At 44.6% G+C, this 17,729-nt stretch overlaps 1 protein-coding gene across 1 annotated transcript in view; it reads left to right on the forward strand.

Moving 5' to 3' along the window:
• LOC117525623 (protein AF-17-like) overlaps nt 1–17,729 on the forward strand; it is a 63,932-nt gene that overhangs the window by 13,823 nt on the left and 32,380 nt on the right. The gene's annotated exons all lie outside the window — the stretch shown is intronic.

The following is a 17,729-nucleotide window of genomic DNA, read 5'->3' on the forward strand; positions in this document are numbered from 1 at the left end:
CTGCTGCAGCTCCTCCTCCTGCCGACCCGGTGCCGAATACAGATATTCCACTAGTCATTCAACGACCCGCCCCACCATCCCCTGAAGCATACATAAACCCCCCAGAGCCGTACGGAGGTTGTGTGGAGACGTGCGCGGACTTTCTTATGCAGTGTTGGCTCGTCTTTGCACAACGTCCCGTGATGTACGCATCTGATGCCAGCAAGGTGGCTTACGTGATTAATTTGCTTCGGAGTGAGGCACGCGCTTGGGCTACAGCGCTTTGGGAGCAAGGTTCACGGCTCCTTACCACTTATACTGGGTTTGTGAGGGAGCTCAGGACTGTTTTTGATCACCCTAACAGAGGCGAAACCGCGTTTACCGTGCTGTTGTCAATGAGACAGGGGCGTCGGAGCGCAGCTGAATATGCAGTCAACTTTCGCATCACGGCTGCGAGGTCCGGCTGGAATATGACTGCGCTCCGCGCCGCCTTCATAAACGGACTGTCGTCGGTCCTGAAGGAGCACCTGGTGGCTAAGGAGGAACCGCGGGATTTGGCTGAGCTTATCGATTTGGTTATACGGTTGGACAACCGGTTAGAAGAACGCCGACGGGAGCGAGGCAAAGGGAGTGGTCAGGCACAAGCCGTCCCTCTTCCTCCCGGGTCCGAAAGGGAGCCGTCTTCCCCATGCTCCACAGCCACAGCGCTCCGTGTGGCTACAGCTCCCCCTGCTGACGGTGCTAGGGACACGAGCAGGCCGCATTCAGACAGAGGAGGCTGGTCCGTGGGGAGTGGTTTGTCTGCGGCTCGAGTGAGCATCAGCAGAGAGACTGCTCCAAACGGTCAAAACACAAACGCCCGCCCTTAGAGACTGGGCTGAGGGGGGGTCAAAACATTCACGTGGGTCATACACATCTGTCTACACGACTCCCAGTTAAAATCCTGAGCGGGGATTTAACCCTTCAAGCCCCAGCACTGGTGGACACGGGGTCAGAAGGGAATCTGCTGGATAGCAGATGGACAAGGGAGGTAGGGCTCCCTCTGGTGGCGCTTTCTTCGCCAGTGAAGGTGTGAGCACTAGATGGCACTCTTCTCCCTTTTTTCACACACAAGACACTACCTGTAACCCTGGTAGTGTCTGGGAATCACCGGGAGGAGATTGAGTTTTTTGTAACTCCTTCTACCTCCCGCGTGATTTTGGGTTTCCCATGGATGATTAAACACAATCCCCGGATTGATTGGCCGTCTGGGGTTGTGACTCAGTGGAGCGAAACCTGCCACTGGAATTGTTTAGGATCCTCGGTTCCTCCCGGTGTAAATGCTAATGAGGAGGTTAAAGTCCCTCCCAATCTGACGGCGGTGCCGGTTGAGTACCACGAACTTGCTGACGTCTTCAGCAAGGATCTGGCGCTCACCCTTCCCCCGCACCGTCCGTACGATTGTGCCATTGATTTGGTCCCGGGCGCTGAGTACCCGTCCAGCAGGCTGTACAACCTCTCACGTCCTGAGCGCGAATCAATGAAGACCACCATCCGGGACTCATTAGCTGCCGGGCTGATCCGGAATTCCACCTCCCCGATGGGTGCAGGTTTCTTTTTTGTGGGCAAGAAAGACGGCGGACTCCGTCCATGCATTGATTACAGGGGGCTGAACGATATAACGGTTCGCAATCGATACCCTTTAACCCTGTTGGATTCAGTGTTCACGCCCCTGCATGGAGCCCAAATTTTCACCAAACTGGACCTTAGGAATGCGTATCACCTGGTTCGGATCCGGAAGGGAGACGAATGGAAGACGGCATTTAACACCCCATTAGGTCATTTTGAGTACCTGGTCATGCCATTCGGCCTCACCAACGCCCCTGCGACGTTCCAAGCTTTGGTAAATGACGTCTTGCGGGACTTCCTGCACCGATTCGTCTTCGTGTATCTGGATAACATACTCATCTTTGCCCGGATCCTGAGACTCATGTCCAGCATGTACGTCAGGTCCTGCAGCGGTTGTTGGAGAACCGGCTGTTTGTGAAGGGCGAGAAGTGTGAGTTTCACCGCACCTCTTTGTCCTTCCTGGGGTTCATCATCTCCTCCAACTCCGTCGCCCTTGATCCGGCCAAGGTTGCGGCGGTGAGAGATTGGCCCCAACCAACAAGCCGTAGGAAGCTGCAACAGTTCCTCGGCTTTGCAAATTTCTACAGGAGGTTCATTAAGGGCTACAGTCAGGTAGTTAGCCCCCTGACAGCCCTGACCTCTCCAAAAGTCACCTTCACCTGGTCGGATCGGTGCGAAGCCGCTTTCAAGGAGTTGAAACAACGGTTCTCATCTGCACCAGTTCTGGTGCAGCCCGACCCTAGCCGCCAGTTTGTGGTTGAAGTGGACGCCTCTGACTCAGGGATAGGAACCGTGCTATCCCAGAGCGGGGAGACCGATAAGGTTCTTCACCCGTGTGCCTACTTTTCTCGCAGGTTGACCCCCGCTGAACGGAACTATGACGTCGGCAATCGAGAACTCCTTGCGGTGAAAGAGGCTCTTGAGGAGTGGAGACACCTGTTGGAGGGAGCGTCTGTGCTGTTCACGGTTTTCACTGACCATCGGAACCTGGAGTATATCAGGACCGCCAAGCGGCTGAACCCCAGGCAAGCCCGCTGGTCACTGTTCTTCGGACGTTTTGATTTCCGGATCACCTATCGCCCCGGGACCAAGAACCAGAGATCGGATGCCTTGTCCCGGGTACACGAAGACGAAGTCAAAACTGTGCTGTCGGATCCACCGGACACCATCATTCCGGAGTCCACTATCGTGGCCACCTTCACCTGTGACGTGGAGAAGACCGTCCGGGAGGCCCTGGCATGGAGCCCGGACCCCGGAACTGGTCCGAAGAATCGTATGTACGTCCCACCAGAAGCCAGAGCTGCAGTCTTGGATTTCTGTCACGGTTCCAAGCTCTCATGTCATCCAGGGGTGCAAAGGACCGTGGCAGTTGTCCGGCAGCGCTTCTGGTGGGCGTCTATGGAGGCCGACGTCCGGGAGTATATCCAGGCCTGCACCACCTGTGCCAGGGGCAAGGCAGACCACAAAAGGTCCCAAGGACTTCTCCAACCGCTTCCTGTGCCTCATCGCCCCTGGTCCCATATCGGCCTGGATTTCGTCACGGCCTCCCGCCGTCCCAGGGCAACACCACCATCCTCACGATAGTGGACTGATTCTCCAAGGCGGCCCACTTCGTGGCCCTCCTGAAGCTCCCAACGGCCCAGGAGACAGCAGACCTCCTGGTCCACCACGTCGTCCGTCTGCATGGGATACCAACTGACGTAGTCTCTGATCGTGGTCCCCAGTTTTCCTCTCAAGTCTGGAGGAGTTTCTGCAGAGAACTGGGGTCCACTGTGAGCCTCTCGTCCGGGTACCACCCACAGACGAACGGACAGGCAGAACGGGCCAACCAAGAGTTGGAACAGACCCTCCGCTGTGTGACATCCACGCACCCGACGGCCTGGAGTAACCATCTGGCCCGGATCGAGTATGCACATAACAGTCAGGTGTCTTCTGCCACTGGCCTCTCCCCATTTGAGGTGTGTCTGGGGTACCAGCCCCCATTGTTTCCTGTGGTGGAGGGAGAGGTCGGTGTGCCATCGGTCCAGGACCACCTGCGGAGGTGCCGTCGGGTGTGGCGCACCGCCCGTTCTGCCTTGTTAAAGGCCCGGACGAGGGCTAAGGCCCATGCAGACCGCCGGCGGTCCCCGGCCCCTGCATACCAGCCCGGGCAGGAGGTGTGGTTATCAACCAAGGACATTCCCCTGCAGGTGGACTCCCCCAAACTGATGGACAGGTTCATTGGACCATTCAAGATCGTCAAAATCCTCAGTCCTGCTGCAGTGAAGCTCCCGCTCCCGGCTTCACTGCGGATCCACCCTGTTTTCCATGTCTCCCGGATTAAACCACACCTCACCTCACCCCTCTGTGCTCCCGGTCCGGCGCCGCCTCCTGCCTGGATCATTGACGGGGAGCCGGCTTGGACAGTGCACCGGCTCCTGGACGTCCGTCGAATGGGCCGGGGGTTCCAGTATGTGGTGGACTGGGAGTGGTATGGACCCAAAGAACGCTCCTGGGTGAAGAGGAGCTTCATCCTGGACCCGGCCCTCCTGGCCGATTTCTACCGCCGACACCCGGATAAACCTGGTCGGGCGCCAGGAGGGGCCCGTTGAGGGGGGGGTCCTGTTGTGTGGGCCGCCAGAAGAGGAGGTACTGCTGGCCCACCACCAGAGGGCGCCCTGCCTGAAGTGCGGGCTTCAGGCACGAGAGGGCGCTGCCGCCACGGACACAGCCGGGGGTGACAGCTGTCACTCATTATCTCATGACAGCTGTCACCCATCTATGCTTCATCATACTACTCCATAAAACCCGGACGTCATCTCCACCTCATTGCCGAGATATCATCTACCTGTGAAGGTAATTCTCTGCTAAACTGAAAACACTGACTAATAGTCTGAACTTCTTTGCAGCTGTTTTCGTGTAAGTGTTTCCTTATCTGTGGGATTGGCGTTTGGTGTGATCAGCGACAGCTTCGCTTCACACTCCAACCAGATAAGTGGTTAACAGGAGCTGCACGAGTGTGTGATTAGAGGTGGAGGTGACTTTCCACCTTCTGACTGTTTTTGTTACTGGGTGTGCACACACCCACATCTCACTGTTTGTGCTCCTCACCAGCAGTACCACATCCGACAGTCGCGGACGGTGATCACCTGGGAATTCGGGACTTGGCGGCTCCAGTATTCACCAGGTTCGGTGGCACCGGAAATCGTGTGGTTCTGGCTCTTCTCAGGACAGACGTCTTCTATCCTCGAGCCTGCCCACACGTCACCTTTGTGTATTGACTGCTATCATATTCTGAGATTGTCTGTATAGTCGTCGTGCACATTCACAACATTAAATTGTTACCTTTTGGCTCATCTATTGACCGTTCATTTGCGCCCCCTGTTGTGGGTCCATGTCACTACACTTTCCCCAACAACCAGTTAAACATCTTCATGATGAAGTGGCATAGAGGAAAATTTTCTTAAGAGCCATAGTCTGTAACTGTGGACTGGTTTATAGAAAGGGGTGATATATCATGTTCCAGTAGGCCACTGAAGTTTTTTTAGGGGAAATAACGTATATTGTCCAAATGGACAAAAATTACGTTTTCTATCCAAAGATCCCTTTGGGTGGAGAATTACGGCCCTTTTTAGGGTAGGGGTTAAAGGGGCCAAAACAGTGACATAGTAAAAATGTGGATTTTGACCTTTGAATATCTTTATGCGCCCTCAGTAAGCCTCATTGATCTTATGGTATATGAATGTATGGATGGGGTTCTCCCATTTGAAAGTTACAGATTTCGGCTATTAAATAGACAAGCAAAATTTCATCTGCAGTTTGCCGGAAGGCACATGGAAAGCCTGATCTGTTTTTCTCGAATCCTTCTTTACTCCACTCCCAAATATTTGATGACCACCCCCCCTAAAAAAAAACCAACATATTTTTGGAGAAATAATTTCTGAAAACTAAAAATTGTGAGACTGTAAGTAATTATGAATAATTGTGGCATTGTGTTATTTGTGACTGTTTAATGCTGGTACCTATTGTGAGCATGCTAATGTTGTGTAGAGAAGTGATTGTAGTGTTAAAATGCAGAGAAATGATATTTGGCACCGGGAGTCTAAATTGTGTCTCATAGAATGATTTTTGCCAGTTTTGGTTCCTCCAGATGTTGATTAATAAAAAGTAGTGCCGGAGGAGAACATGTGCTTTTCAAGGATTTTGTCACCACCTGCTGTTGTGTATGTATCTATATATTAAAAGCCAAGTGGCCTCTGTGTGCGTGTATGCATGCGTGCGTGTGTATGTCTTTGATGACGGAGAAATTGGGGAGAGCTGACATTTGTCATTTGGTATGGTTATGTATTTTGGGTCAAGGATGAGTGCAGCGAAAACGGAAAGTTGATAGGACTGATATGTTTGGAGAAATTGTGGCACTGAGTGGGGGAGTCTTTTGAGAATCTTAATTAAAAATTATTTGGGGTATTTCTGTGACATATGTCACACAAATCTTAAATGAGTTATCAGGCCTAAATGCTTAGTGCAGGAGAAAAGACTTTGGGGATATTTAACATGAAAACTCAAGAACATAAAAATGTGAAAAGTAGATAAATGGTGAGCTTACAAAATAAGTCCCCTTTAATAATTGTCTGATTTGGTCAAGAGTTCAGTTTGGACTGTTTTCATATCTGCTCTATGAATTTTAAAACCTGAATTACTTTTTTAATGTTTTTTTTTAATGCAGTTATACATGTTCAGCAAATGCGACTCTGTTTTTTGTTTGTATTTTATTAATACAAATATTAATACATGTTAAAAAGGTCCCTGCTCGACCTTAAAGCATAATGTAGCAACTTCACCAACAGGAGCCTCGACACAGTGACTGAGTCTATCTGTAAGACGTGGAGAAACGGCAGATCTCTCACTTTATCCTCAGTTGGAAACCTTTTTTTTTGCCTCCTCCTGTGTGTCACTGTGACTCTGTCCACCTACACAACCCGACCAACCCAGAACTCGATGTGAAAAGGTCATGCCTCCTCTCTGGAGGTTGCTGAAAATCATTCTGGGAAATGTGGGAGATTTCCAGCTGAAATGATTCAAGAGAACACCAAAAGACACACTTCATCACAAAATACCCTTTGTCATTTTCAGAACTTTATGAATTGGTTTTGTCCGGCAGGAAAATTTCTTTGAATGTCGTTTTCATGTAATCTCCATTTTATCAAATGTGGAAGAATTAACTACGTTCCTGCTGGTGAGCGATATGTGAACAATCCTTTTATTGTCAGTACTGACTGACGGAGCACAAAGATGATGATTGAGTGTGTTAATTTACAGTATTAAATGTAGGAAGGAAAACAACCTGAATGTATACGGCACAGGGGAAACTGTAGTGGAACTGCCGATTCTCTGTATTCAGTCATAGTTTCAGTTGCCAAATCAATAGTTTAACTGTAAACCAAACTCTAATCTTAGAGTTTCTCCTGGGAGAACAGATTCCCCTTGATTGGACTTTCCCATCTAACTGCCTAATGTTGTATATGGTCACATTTAGACATTTAGAAATCTGATCTAAAATATTCTGCTGGTGTCTGTTTGTCCCTCGGTGCTCCAGTGGGCTGAACGTCACGATATGCAGTGAGTCAGTCAGTTATGCAGTGAGTCAGTCAGTTATGTAGCATTTTACTTGTAGGCGATATTACTTCATCACCAGACTTGGATTATACATTACACACAGTGACCCCAAGAAGCCTATTGATTTCTTGGGTCAAGGTCACTGAAGCATACTTTGTAAAAATCTTGAGCAATATTACTTCAGTTGTATTGGCCCAGTTATTACCGAATTTAGAATATGCATTACGCATAGTGACCTGAAGAAGCTTGTAGATTTGGAGGTCAAACGTCATGGTCATGGAGCTCATTGACTGGACTCGACCTATAAGTACAGAGGCTCATAAGAGACAAATGCAGATGTGATCATTTATCCAAAAAGCAGGTAAAGTAAGTAGACAGGAGTACAAGTAGATGTGGTGTAAGGTGAAAAGAGAAGCAGCTAAAGAAACGGTGTATGTCGAGCTCTGCAGGAAGTCGAACATTAAGGAAAGAGAAAAGGATGTATTTCGATTTGCCAGACAGAGTGAGTGTGAATGAAAGGATGATACATTAGATTAGGGAGATACAGTAAAGGATGCAGTTGGAACATACTGACCAGCGAGAAGAGTGCGTTAAGAATGTGGAGGGAGTACTTTGATGAGTTAATGAACAGAAGAGAAGGCTGTATGATGTACAGAGGGACTCGAGAGGCCTGACGAATTTGGGAGGATGAAGTGAGGACAGCAGTGAAGAGAATAAAGATTGAAAAGGGTTTGTCCAGATGACATACTGGTGAAGGAAAGGAGACATGGCAGTAGAGTTTTTAACTAGATTGTTTCATGACATATTGAAAGTCAGGAGGAAAGTGTACTTTTACAGATTTTTAAGACTAAGGGTGATGTGCAGAGCTGTAGTAACTGCAGAGGCATGAACTTGATCAACCACAATATGAAGATATGGAAAAGAATAGGGGAAGTGCAGCTGAAAAGAAGAGGTGAAGCTCTATGAGCATCAGTATGGTTTATGCAGAGAGCACTACAGATACAGCATTTGCTTTGAAAGAGTTGCTGGAGAAGGAGAGATGAGGCCAGGAGAAGTTGCATTGTGTGTTTATGGATTTAGAGAAGCATTTATGGATTTAGAGAAAACTTATTATAAGGTGCCAAGAAAAGCAGTGTGGTATTAGTGGTGAGTTGCAGTAGGAATGATAGGCACTAGGGTTTAGAGATCAATACAAATCGGTAGATCGCTAGATACAAACGTGCGCGATGTGAGTGTAACAATTCATTCAGTGTGCATCGATTCATTTGTCGTCTGAAATTGCGATGTATCGGTTGCTGCGTGCTTGCATTGATTTTTTTTTTTTCCGAGGCACATTGAATTACCATCACTGACAGAAGCCTGAAAGCACATTTTTACCGCAACAAATCTATTTCAAAATGAAGACCCGCGAGAACAGCAGCAAGCATTTGAAAGATGTTTTTGATGCACCTAAAACATTCAAATCAGGCATTTGGAGATACAGTATTTTGTTTTTGTTTTTTTAAAAAGATGGGAAAGAATCCCATGGCCGCTGCTCTGCCACTTGGCAAGACTGGTAAGAAAGTATCTGAAATTAGTTGCCAAGGCGGTACTCTCTCGATGAGTGACTCACTTTAAGTCAGTAATTGAGAGTGACGTTGTTTTACTGTTTACTGTACTGTTTAAGTTCTGACAGTGTGATCAAACAGGTTCCACTTATGAGGGAACAGATTCTTGTTCCTTAATGTTTCATCTTGTAAATTTGCTGCTTATAAGGAGTAAAACAAATCCTCTGCCTCTATTAGAATCAGAAGAAGAAGAATACCATAGTACTGTACTGAAGTGCAGCTTCTTATTTCCTGTTTAAATTTTTGGAATAATTTCTTTGCATCATGTTAAATCGCATCTTATCGCACCAAATCGCATCGTATCATATTGTGAGGAATTGAATCGCTGTCTAATACATATGATTGAATGATGATTTATCGTCATTACAAGTGCAACAAAATTATCTTCACACCCATTTACCTCAGAAATACAGCAATTAATCCACAGTTATTACTGGTTGCACGTAATAATGGCACACATCAGAATTAAAACAGCTGCACATATACATTTGATTTGTTTATGTACGCTAAACTGTGCCGCGCCTCCCAGAGTGGCAGATTGGAGGCCGGGATGGGGCGGGGGTGTGAACAGAAACACAAAGGAAGGGTAGGGGTGGGGGTGTGCGTCATGTGTGCAGATATGTTCATATCAGTCTCTGTCCGTGTGTGTGTAGAGTCTGTAGGGGAGGGCAAATGGAGAGGGAGCCAAATGCTTCACCAAGGCCATTGAAATCCTTCTGGAGGAAAACATTGTGACAGTTTGACCTGTGGTAGCTGATAAGGCTGCCATGTTTGGGTTAGGCAGAGAGACACAGAATTCCAATACAGCCTCTCTTTAACTGTCCGGATCCATTTGTGAATATTCACTGGTCTCCAACATCCTTCCTTTGCAAGGCAGACAGATTGCGCCGAGATGGTTTCCACTTGTGTTTAAGTTCAAAAGTTAACGCAGTCTGAGATTGTACCACCTTTCCCACCTCGTTAATCATGACGGATAGATGTAGGGTTGTGGTTTTGGTAGCAGCCGTCCTGCCAATTTTCTGGTAGGTCAGGACAGCATATAATTCAAGCAGCAAAAGACGTCCTACCATAAAGACAAATAAGAATAAATCCTCAACGTCTTCCACGGAGAGTGGTGCCAAGCACACGACGCACCACTTCTCCCAGGTGTCGAGAACATAGCCTGCAGGATAGGTTCCATCTGTGCATGCAGGGACCCCCAGCCCTGATTCCTTGTTCAAAAAATAAATGGTGTCAGTAGCATTGAGAGACCAGCTGATCAATTCCATAGTTATTCTGAATATAGTTCGAAGAATACACAGTCTGGTGGAGTTGGGACTTTTGAAGGTGGGGCAGAGATAGAGAAAAGCTCAGAAGGAGAGGAGAGAGGAGGAGATGCAACCGTCCTCGCCGGAGTCCCAAGCTGATATCAAATCGCATCGAATGGGGAACAGGGGTGATTAGTATCACATCGTATCGTCAGTCGCAAGATGTATCGTATCACTAGTAGTGTATCGAGATGCGTATTGAAAAGTTGGCAGTGATGAGATTCACATCCCTAATAGGCGTGTTTAAGGTGGTGGTATAATTACATCAAGGGTTGGCTCTGAACTCTTTCTTGTTTGTAATGAAGATGGTTGATTGACAGACAAAATCAGATGGAAGTCTCAATGGACTGTCATGTTTACAGATGACATTTCGATCAAGCCTAGAAAGGTGAAGGTATGCTCTGGAGAGAAGGGGAATAAAAACTCAATAGAAGCAAGTACATGTAAGTGAAGACTATGAATAAGAACAAGTATATTAGATGGACCATGCAGGTTTAGGTACAAAATGAGATGGACTAAATGGTGTGAGTGCCATATTTTCCGGATTATATGTCACACTGGACTATTAGTCATATCTGTCCAAAAATGCATCATGAAGAGGTTAAAAACATATATAGGTTGCACCAGTCTACAAGTTACAAGTTCCATTTATTTTTGAAATACGGTGTTATTTCTTCATGCAACAAGAGCAAAATGAATTTAATCTGCACATAATTTACAACACGAACACTGTTAGCAAGCAGAGACTAATGGGCTCTTTAATATTATTGTGTGGCATGCAGCTTCATGGTGCATTACTGCTACATTCTTTTCTGGAGTGGGACTCGCAGTACCTCTTTCAGATCACCATGCAGGAGCAGTGTGTCACATATGTAACAGTTGCCATCTTGTGGCCATAGCTGATAATGCAATATTTTTTTTTAAATACGTAAGTCACTTTGAAAATACAAGCCACAGGAACGGCAAGAAAAGTAAAAAAAGTAGATCACTCAGAGAGCGCAAACCTCTGCCATATCCATAGGGTCACTGACATCACATGGAATACCCTTTGGCAAAGAGACTTATTCCACGTCGTTTCACACATCTACCGTCAAGTTTCAGACTCAGTGGTTAACCCTCTGGGGTCCGAGGGCATTTTTTTGGACAGTTCACTCGCCTGGCATAAATGTTTTATTATTGCTGTTAACAACTCTCCCTGCATCCCACAGTCAAGTTTTATGTCTCTTTTTTTTTCAGGAAAACCTGTACTTTCAAAATATATATGCTATAGTTGTGTTTTATAAGTATAATAAAGGTTTACAATCAGAAATAAGGAAAAAGTAAAGCAGAAAATAATTTTCCACACACATTTATTCAAAACACATAGCAAACTATAATAAACTAGTAACACATCACTCCTAAAAACAATCTTTGGTGTGTCACGTGAGTTGAATCTGTTAACTTTTCAGCAAAAAAAAGTAAGTTTTTATCTCATTAAAAAGTTATTTATAATTTAGTAAAGCTTGGTCTCAGCAGTCGTATCCGATGGCGTCGGCCCCAGAAGGTTAAACCCTTAGATCTTCAGCAAATGTATTTATAAAGAGAAACTGCATGAACTACACAAGTTTTTTTATTTTCTAATAGCAAGTTTATTCAGTGAGGAGAAACGAATATTGTTGAAATTGGCCCTATCCTGCAATGATAAAGAATCCTTAAAAAATTACTGGATCCGGATCGTGTTCTGGATCATTACCAAAATTTAATGAATTCTAAGTTAGGCCAATATACACCCCTGATAAAAAATTTCATTGAAATCCGTTGAGGATTTTTTGAGTAATCCTGCTAACAAACCAACCAACCAACAAACAAACGGATGCGACCAAAAACATAACCTCCTTGGCGGAGATAAAAAAAAAAAAGCAGGAGTTATACGCCTGAACATACAGTATATGTGATGGAGGGATGCAGCGTATATCAAGAGCAGGATGCTGAGGATGGAGCTGCCAGGCAGGAAGAGGGAGGCCAAAGAGAAGGTTTTTGGATGTGGGGAGGAAGGACATGAAGGTGGCTGGTCTGACAGAGGAAGATGAAGAGGACAGTGTGAAATGGAGACTGGTGATCTGTTGTGGCGACCTGTAATGGGAAGCAAGCAATTTGGAAATGCTTCTACGTGGTTACGTTTTTTAGTGGCACATGCTTGAGTGTGAGATGAATCGTATGAAGATACTGGGGGGAAAATTCTGCAAATTTTATCATTGTTGTGATCCAGTTTGAACTGGTGCTGGTTTCTCATTTGCTTCTGTGGAATAAATAAGATGATTTAAAGATATTCTTGGAAGAAAAATAACGCACAACTGGCTAAAAAAGTGACAACTCAAATAGCGTGCTATCACTTTAATATGATCCATGTATAAGCTGCATTGTCACTTTCTCCCTGCTCGTATTTTTGTCCCTCTGTGGCCTTTGTATTTGGCGCCGTGTGCACTGCAAAAGCAGTGATTTGTGTGTGCAGCAGTTGTCATATCACCAACAGGCAGCAGCCTTTTAGAAACAAAAAGCATTACAAAGAAATTGATTTTTGACGTGTAGACTTGAGCGGCCAGTCACTGACGTGCTCTGTATGCACGTGCGCGCGAGTGTGCCTGCATATAAATGTACACATGTGAGCGCTTGAGCCCCCAGTTTCATATTACTGTGTTGGCTACAGTAAATTGCATGCAGCTTTACCCCGTCGCAGCCATTCATCCACAGTTTGTTGCCTGCATTCCGAGACAGCCGCACAATGGACAGTGAAAACATAAGAAGCCGGTCTTCCTTTTTCATGCTTGGTGCAGTTGTGCATCTGGCGTTGTTCTTCAAACCAGACATCCTATGAGAGTAAAGGAGAGAAAGACGGAGAAAATGCAAAACAAAGAGAAAGAGAGCTGAAAGAAGAAGGTAAAGAGCTTGCTGTTCCTTTGTTCCGCACCTGTTGCTAGGCCTCTTCTCCACCCCAGACAGCCCCCTCTCACTGGGCAAAAACTGCACAAAAGCTGTATGTGTGCGCTTGTGTGTACTATGTATGTGTATATAGTTACATGGCTGTGAGACTGCATACCGACGGTTTCTTCACACTCGACACTGTCAGCTTCTATGCGCCAAAAGAAATTATTTCCAGTCTTTCGTTCACAAAAAAAAAATCCCTGCAGTAAGGTGTGTGTCCTTGTGTACCTTTTGCAGAAACCATCACACAGCTATCAAGTAGAGATAAATAAATGAATGACAAGGACTGTAACAAGTAACAAGCAAGGCAACAGAAATTAAAACTTCAAAAGCTTCATTTCCTGTGTTGTAGACCTAAAGCTCCCTGCTGGAATTGGATATGCATAAAAATTTCAGTGTTAAGTAGTTCCGCCCCAACATCTTTGAACATCTGGTCAACAGCATCATAACATCTTGCACCATGCAAACAGTGTTCTTTCTGGTGTCTCCATATGTTGACCTGAGGAGCAGTATTTCCCATTTGTTTTAGCTTCACTCACATCATAGAATCATTTCTGTTTTGCACAGTTTGACCAGAATTTATTTACTTTTTTCGTCAACTAATCTGACTTTGTCCTGGTTGCCCTATTTCACAGGAGATCAGGTATTTTACTGCACTGTGGAAAAAACCTTTCTCTATTCCACTTCACCAAGAAGCTGTGATTGTTGATGCAAGAGAGTAAAGTCGCACTATGTTTGTACAGTCACAGAAGCCTATAGCTTCTACAGAATTCAATCAATCAATCAACTTTTTTCTTGTATAGCGCCAAATCACAACAAACAGTTGCCCCAAGGCGCTCCACATTGCAAGGCAAGGCCATACAATAATTATGAAACACAGTCTACGTCTAAAGCAACATAACCAAGGGATGGTCCAGGGTCACCCGATCCAGCCCTAACTATAAGCCTTAGCGAAAAGGAAAGTTTTAAGCCTAATCTTAAAAGTAGAGAGGGTATCTGTCTCCCTGATCTGAATTGGGAGCTGGTTCCACAGGAGAGGAGCCTGAAAGCTGAAGGCTCTGCCTCCCATTCTACTCTTACAAACCCTAGGAACTACAAGTAAGCCCGCAGTCTGAGAGCGAAGCGCTCTAATGGGGTAATATGGTACTATGAGGTCCCTAAGATAAGATGGGACCTGATTATTCAAAACCTTATAAGTAAGAAGAAGAATTTTAAATTCTATTCTAGCATTAACAGGAAGCCAATGAAGGGAGGCCAACACGGGTGAGATATGCTCTCTCCTGCTAGTCCCCGTCAGTACTCTAGCTGCAGCATTCTGAACCAACTGAAGGCTTTTTAGGGAACTTTTAGGACAACCTGATAATAATGAATTACAATAGTCCAGCCTAGAGGAAACAAATGCATGAATTAGTTTTTCAGCATCACTCTGAGACAAGACCTTTCTGATTTTAGAGATATTGCGTAAATGCAAAAAGGCAGTCCTACATATTTGTTTAATATGCGCTTTGAATGACATATCCTGATCAAAAATAACTCCAAGATTTCTCACAGTATTACTAGAGATCAGGGAAATGCCATCCAGAGTAACGATCTGGTTAGACACCATGCTTCTAAGATTTGTGGGGCCAAGTACAATAACTTCAGTTTTATCTGAGTTTAAAAGCAGGAAATTAGAGGTCATCCATGTCTTTATGTCTGTAAGACAATCCTGCAGTTTAGCTAATTGGTGCGTATCCTCTGGCTTCATGGATAGATAAAGCTGGGTATCATCTGCGTAACAATGAAAATTTAAGCAATACCGTCTAATAATACTGCCCAAGGGAAGCATGTATAAAGTGAATAAAATTGGTCCTAGCACAGAACCTTGTGGAACTCCATAATTAACTTTAGTCTGTGAAGAAGATTCCCCATTTACATGAACAAACTGTAATCTATTAGACAAATATGATTCAAACCACCGCAGCGTAATGCCTTTAATACCTATGACATGCTCTAATCTCTGTAATAAAATTTTATGGTCAACAGTATCAAAAGCAGCACTGAGGTCCAACAGAACAAGCACAGAGATAAGTCCACTGTCCGAAGCCATAAGAAGATCATTTGTAACCTTCACTAATGCTGTTTCTGTACTATGATGAATTCTAAAACCTGACTGAAACTCTTCAAATAGACCATTCCTCTGCAGGTGATCAGTTAGCTGTTTTACAACTACCCTCTCAAGAATCTTTGAGAGAAAAGGAAGGTTGGAGATTGGCCTATAATTAGCTAAGATAGCTGGGTCAAGTGATGGCTTTTTAAGTAATGGTTTAATTACTGCCACCTTAAAGGCCTGTGGTACATAACCAACTAACAAAGATAGATTGATCATATTTAAGATTGAAGCATTAAATAATGGTAGGACTTCCTTGAGCAGTCTGGCAGGAATGGGGTCTAATAAGCATGTTGATGGTTTGGATGAAGTAACTAATGAAAATAACTCAGACAGAACAATCGGAGAGAAAGAGTCTAACCAAATACCGGCATCACTGAAAGCAGCCAAAGATAACGATACATCTTTGGGATGGTTATGAATAATTTTTTCTCTAATAGTCAAAATTTTGTTAGCAAAGAAAGTCATGAAGTCATTACTAGTTAAAGTTAATGGAATACTCAGCTCAATAGAGCTCTGACTCTTTGTCAGCCTGGCTACAGTGCTGAAAAGAAACCTGGGGTTGTTCTTATTTTCTTCAATTAGTGATGAGTAGAAAGATGTCCTAGCTTCACGAAGGGCTTTCTTATAGAGCAACAAACTCTTTTTCCAGGCTAAGTGAAGATCTTCTAAATTAGTGAGACGCCATTTCCTCTCCAACTTACGGGTTATCTGCTTTAAGCTACGAGTTTGTGAGTTATACCACGGAGTCAGACACTTCTGATTTAAAGCTCTCTTTTTCAGAGGAGCTACAGCATCCAAAGTTGTCTTCAATGAGGATGTAAAACTATTGACAAGATACTCTAACTCCCTTACAGAGTTTAGGTAGCTACTCTGCTCTGTGTTGGTATATGACATTAGAGAACATAAAGAAGGAATCATATCCTTAAACCTAGTTACAGCGCTTTCTGAAAGACTTCTAGTGTAATGAAACTTATTCCCCACTGCAGGGTAGTCCATCAGGGTAAATGTAAATGTTATTAAAAAATGATCAGACAAAAGGGAGTTTTCAGGGAATACTGTTAAGTCTTCTATTTCCATACCATAAGTCAGAACAAGATCTAAAATATGATTAAAGTGGTGGGTGGACTCGTTTACTTTTTGAGCAAAGCCGATAGAGTCTAATAATAGATTAAATGCAGTGTTGAGGCTGTCATTCTCAGCATCTGTGTGGATGTTAAAATCGCCCACTATAATTATCTTATCTGAGCTAAGCACTAAGTCAGACAAAAGGTCTGAAAATTCACAGAGAAACTCACAGTAACGACCAGGTGGACGATAGATAATAACAAATAAAACTGGTTTTTGGGACTTCCAATTTGGATGGACAAGACTAAGATACAAGCTTTCAAATGAATTAAAGCTCTGTCTAGGTTTTTGATTAATTAATAAGCTGGAATGGAAGATTGCTGCTAATCCTCCGCCCCGGCCCGTGCTACGAGCATTCTGACAGTTAGTGTGACTCGGGGGTGTTGACTCATTTAAACTAACATATTCATCCTGCTGTAACCAAGTTTCTGTTAGGCAGAATAAATCAATACGTTGATCAATTATTATATCATTTACCAACAGGGACTTAGAAGAAAGAGACCTAATGTTTAATAGACCACATTTAACTGTTTTAGTCTGTGGTGCAATTGAAGAATTGACATGGGTTTCTTGGTGGCTTCCCTCACTTACCTCTATCGAGCACAGTTGCTCGCTTTTTGAGAAGTGCCTATTTCAGAAAAAATTTATATAATGATTGCAGGAAATGTTCATTTCATCATCCCCTGACTTGTGTAAAGAAGTGTGAAAAAGTGAAGATTTAATCCTGAGATTTAGAATTTGCTTAATTTGTCCAATAGTTATGGCCTGTGAAAACAAAAGAACTACATATTGTAATGACTCAAACAACTTAATAGTTCTTCTTCTTCTCCTTGTCTTGGCTGCTCCCGGTAGGGGGCGCCACAGCAGATCAATTGTTTCCATCTCACCCTGTCCTCTGTATCTTCCTTTGTTACACCAACCATCTACATGTCTTCCCTCAGCACATCCATAAACCTCCTCTTTGGCCTCCCTCTTTTCCTTCTGCCTGGTGGTTCCATCCTCAGCATCCTTCTCCCTATATACCCTGGGTCTTTCCTCTGCACATGTCCAAACCATCTATATCTCGCCTCTCTGACTTTTGCGATATGTTTTATTAAACCATGTGAATGAAACCTGAAAGTCTTCTCGACAGGTACATCCTGATTGTTTCATTTCATCGTCGCTGTGTTGCTGTGCAGAGATCGAGGTCCAAATACTTATGGGCCTGACTATGTACCAGTGTGATTCTACAGTGACTTCTGTGTAGACCTCTGCACAGATGCTCTTCTTGAATTGAGATTGGGATCAGTTTACAATGCATGTGTGGAACACACCCACAAACCAAACAGTACATTGTAGTATAAACAAAACCATGGACGTGACTAAGGAACCTGCCCTCAGACGTACAGGATTTGT

Source organism: Thalassophryne amazonica, chromosome 15, assembly GCF_902500255.1.
Source record: "Thalassophryne amazonica chromosome 15, fThaAma1.1, whole genome shotgun sequence".
Taxonomy (NCBI): Eukaryota; Metazoa; Chordata; class Actinopteri; order Batrachoidiformes; family Batrachoididae; genus Thalassophryne; species Thalassophryne amazonica.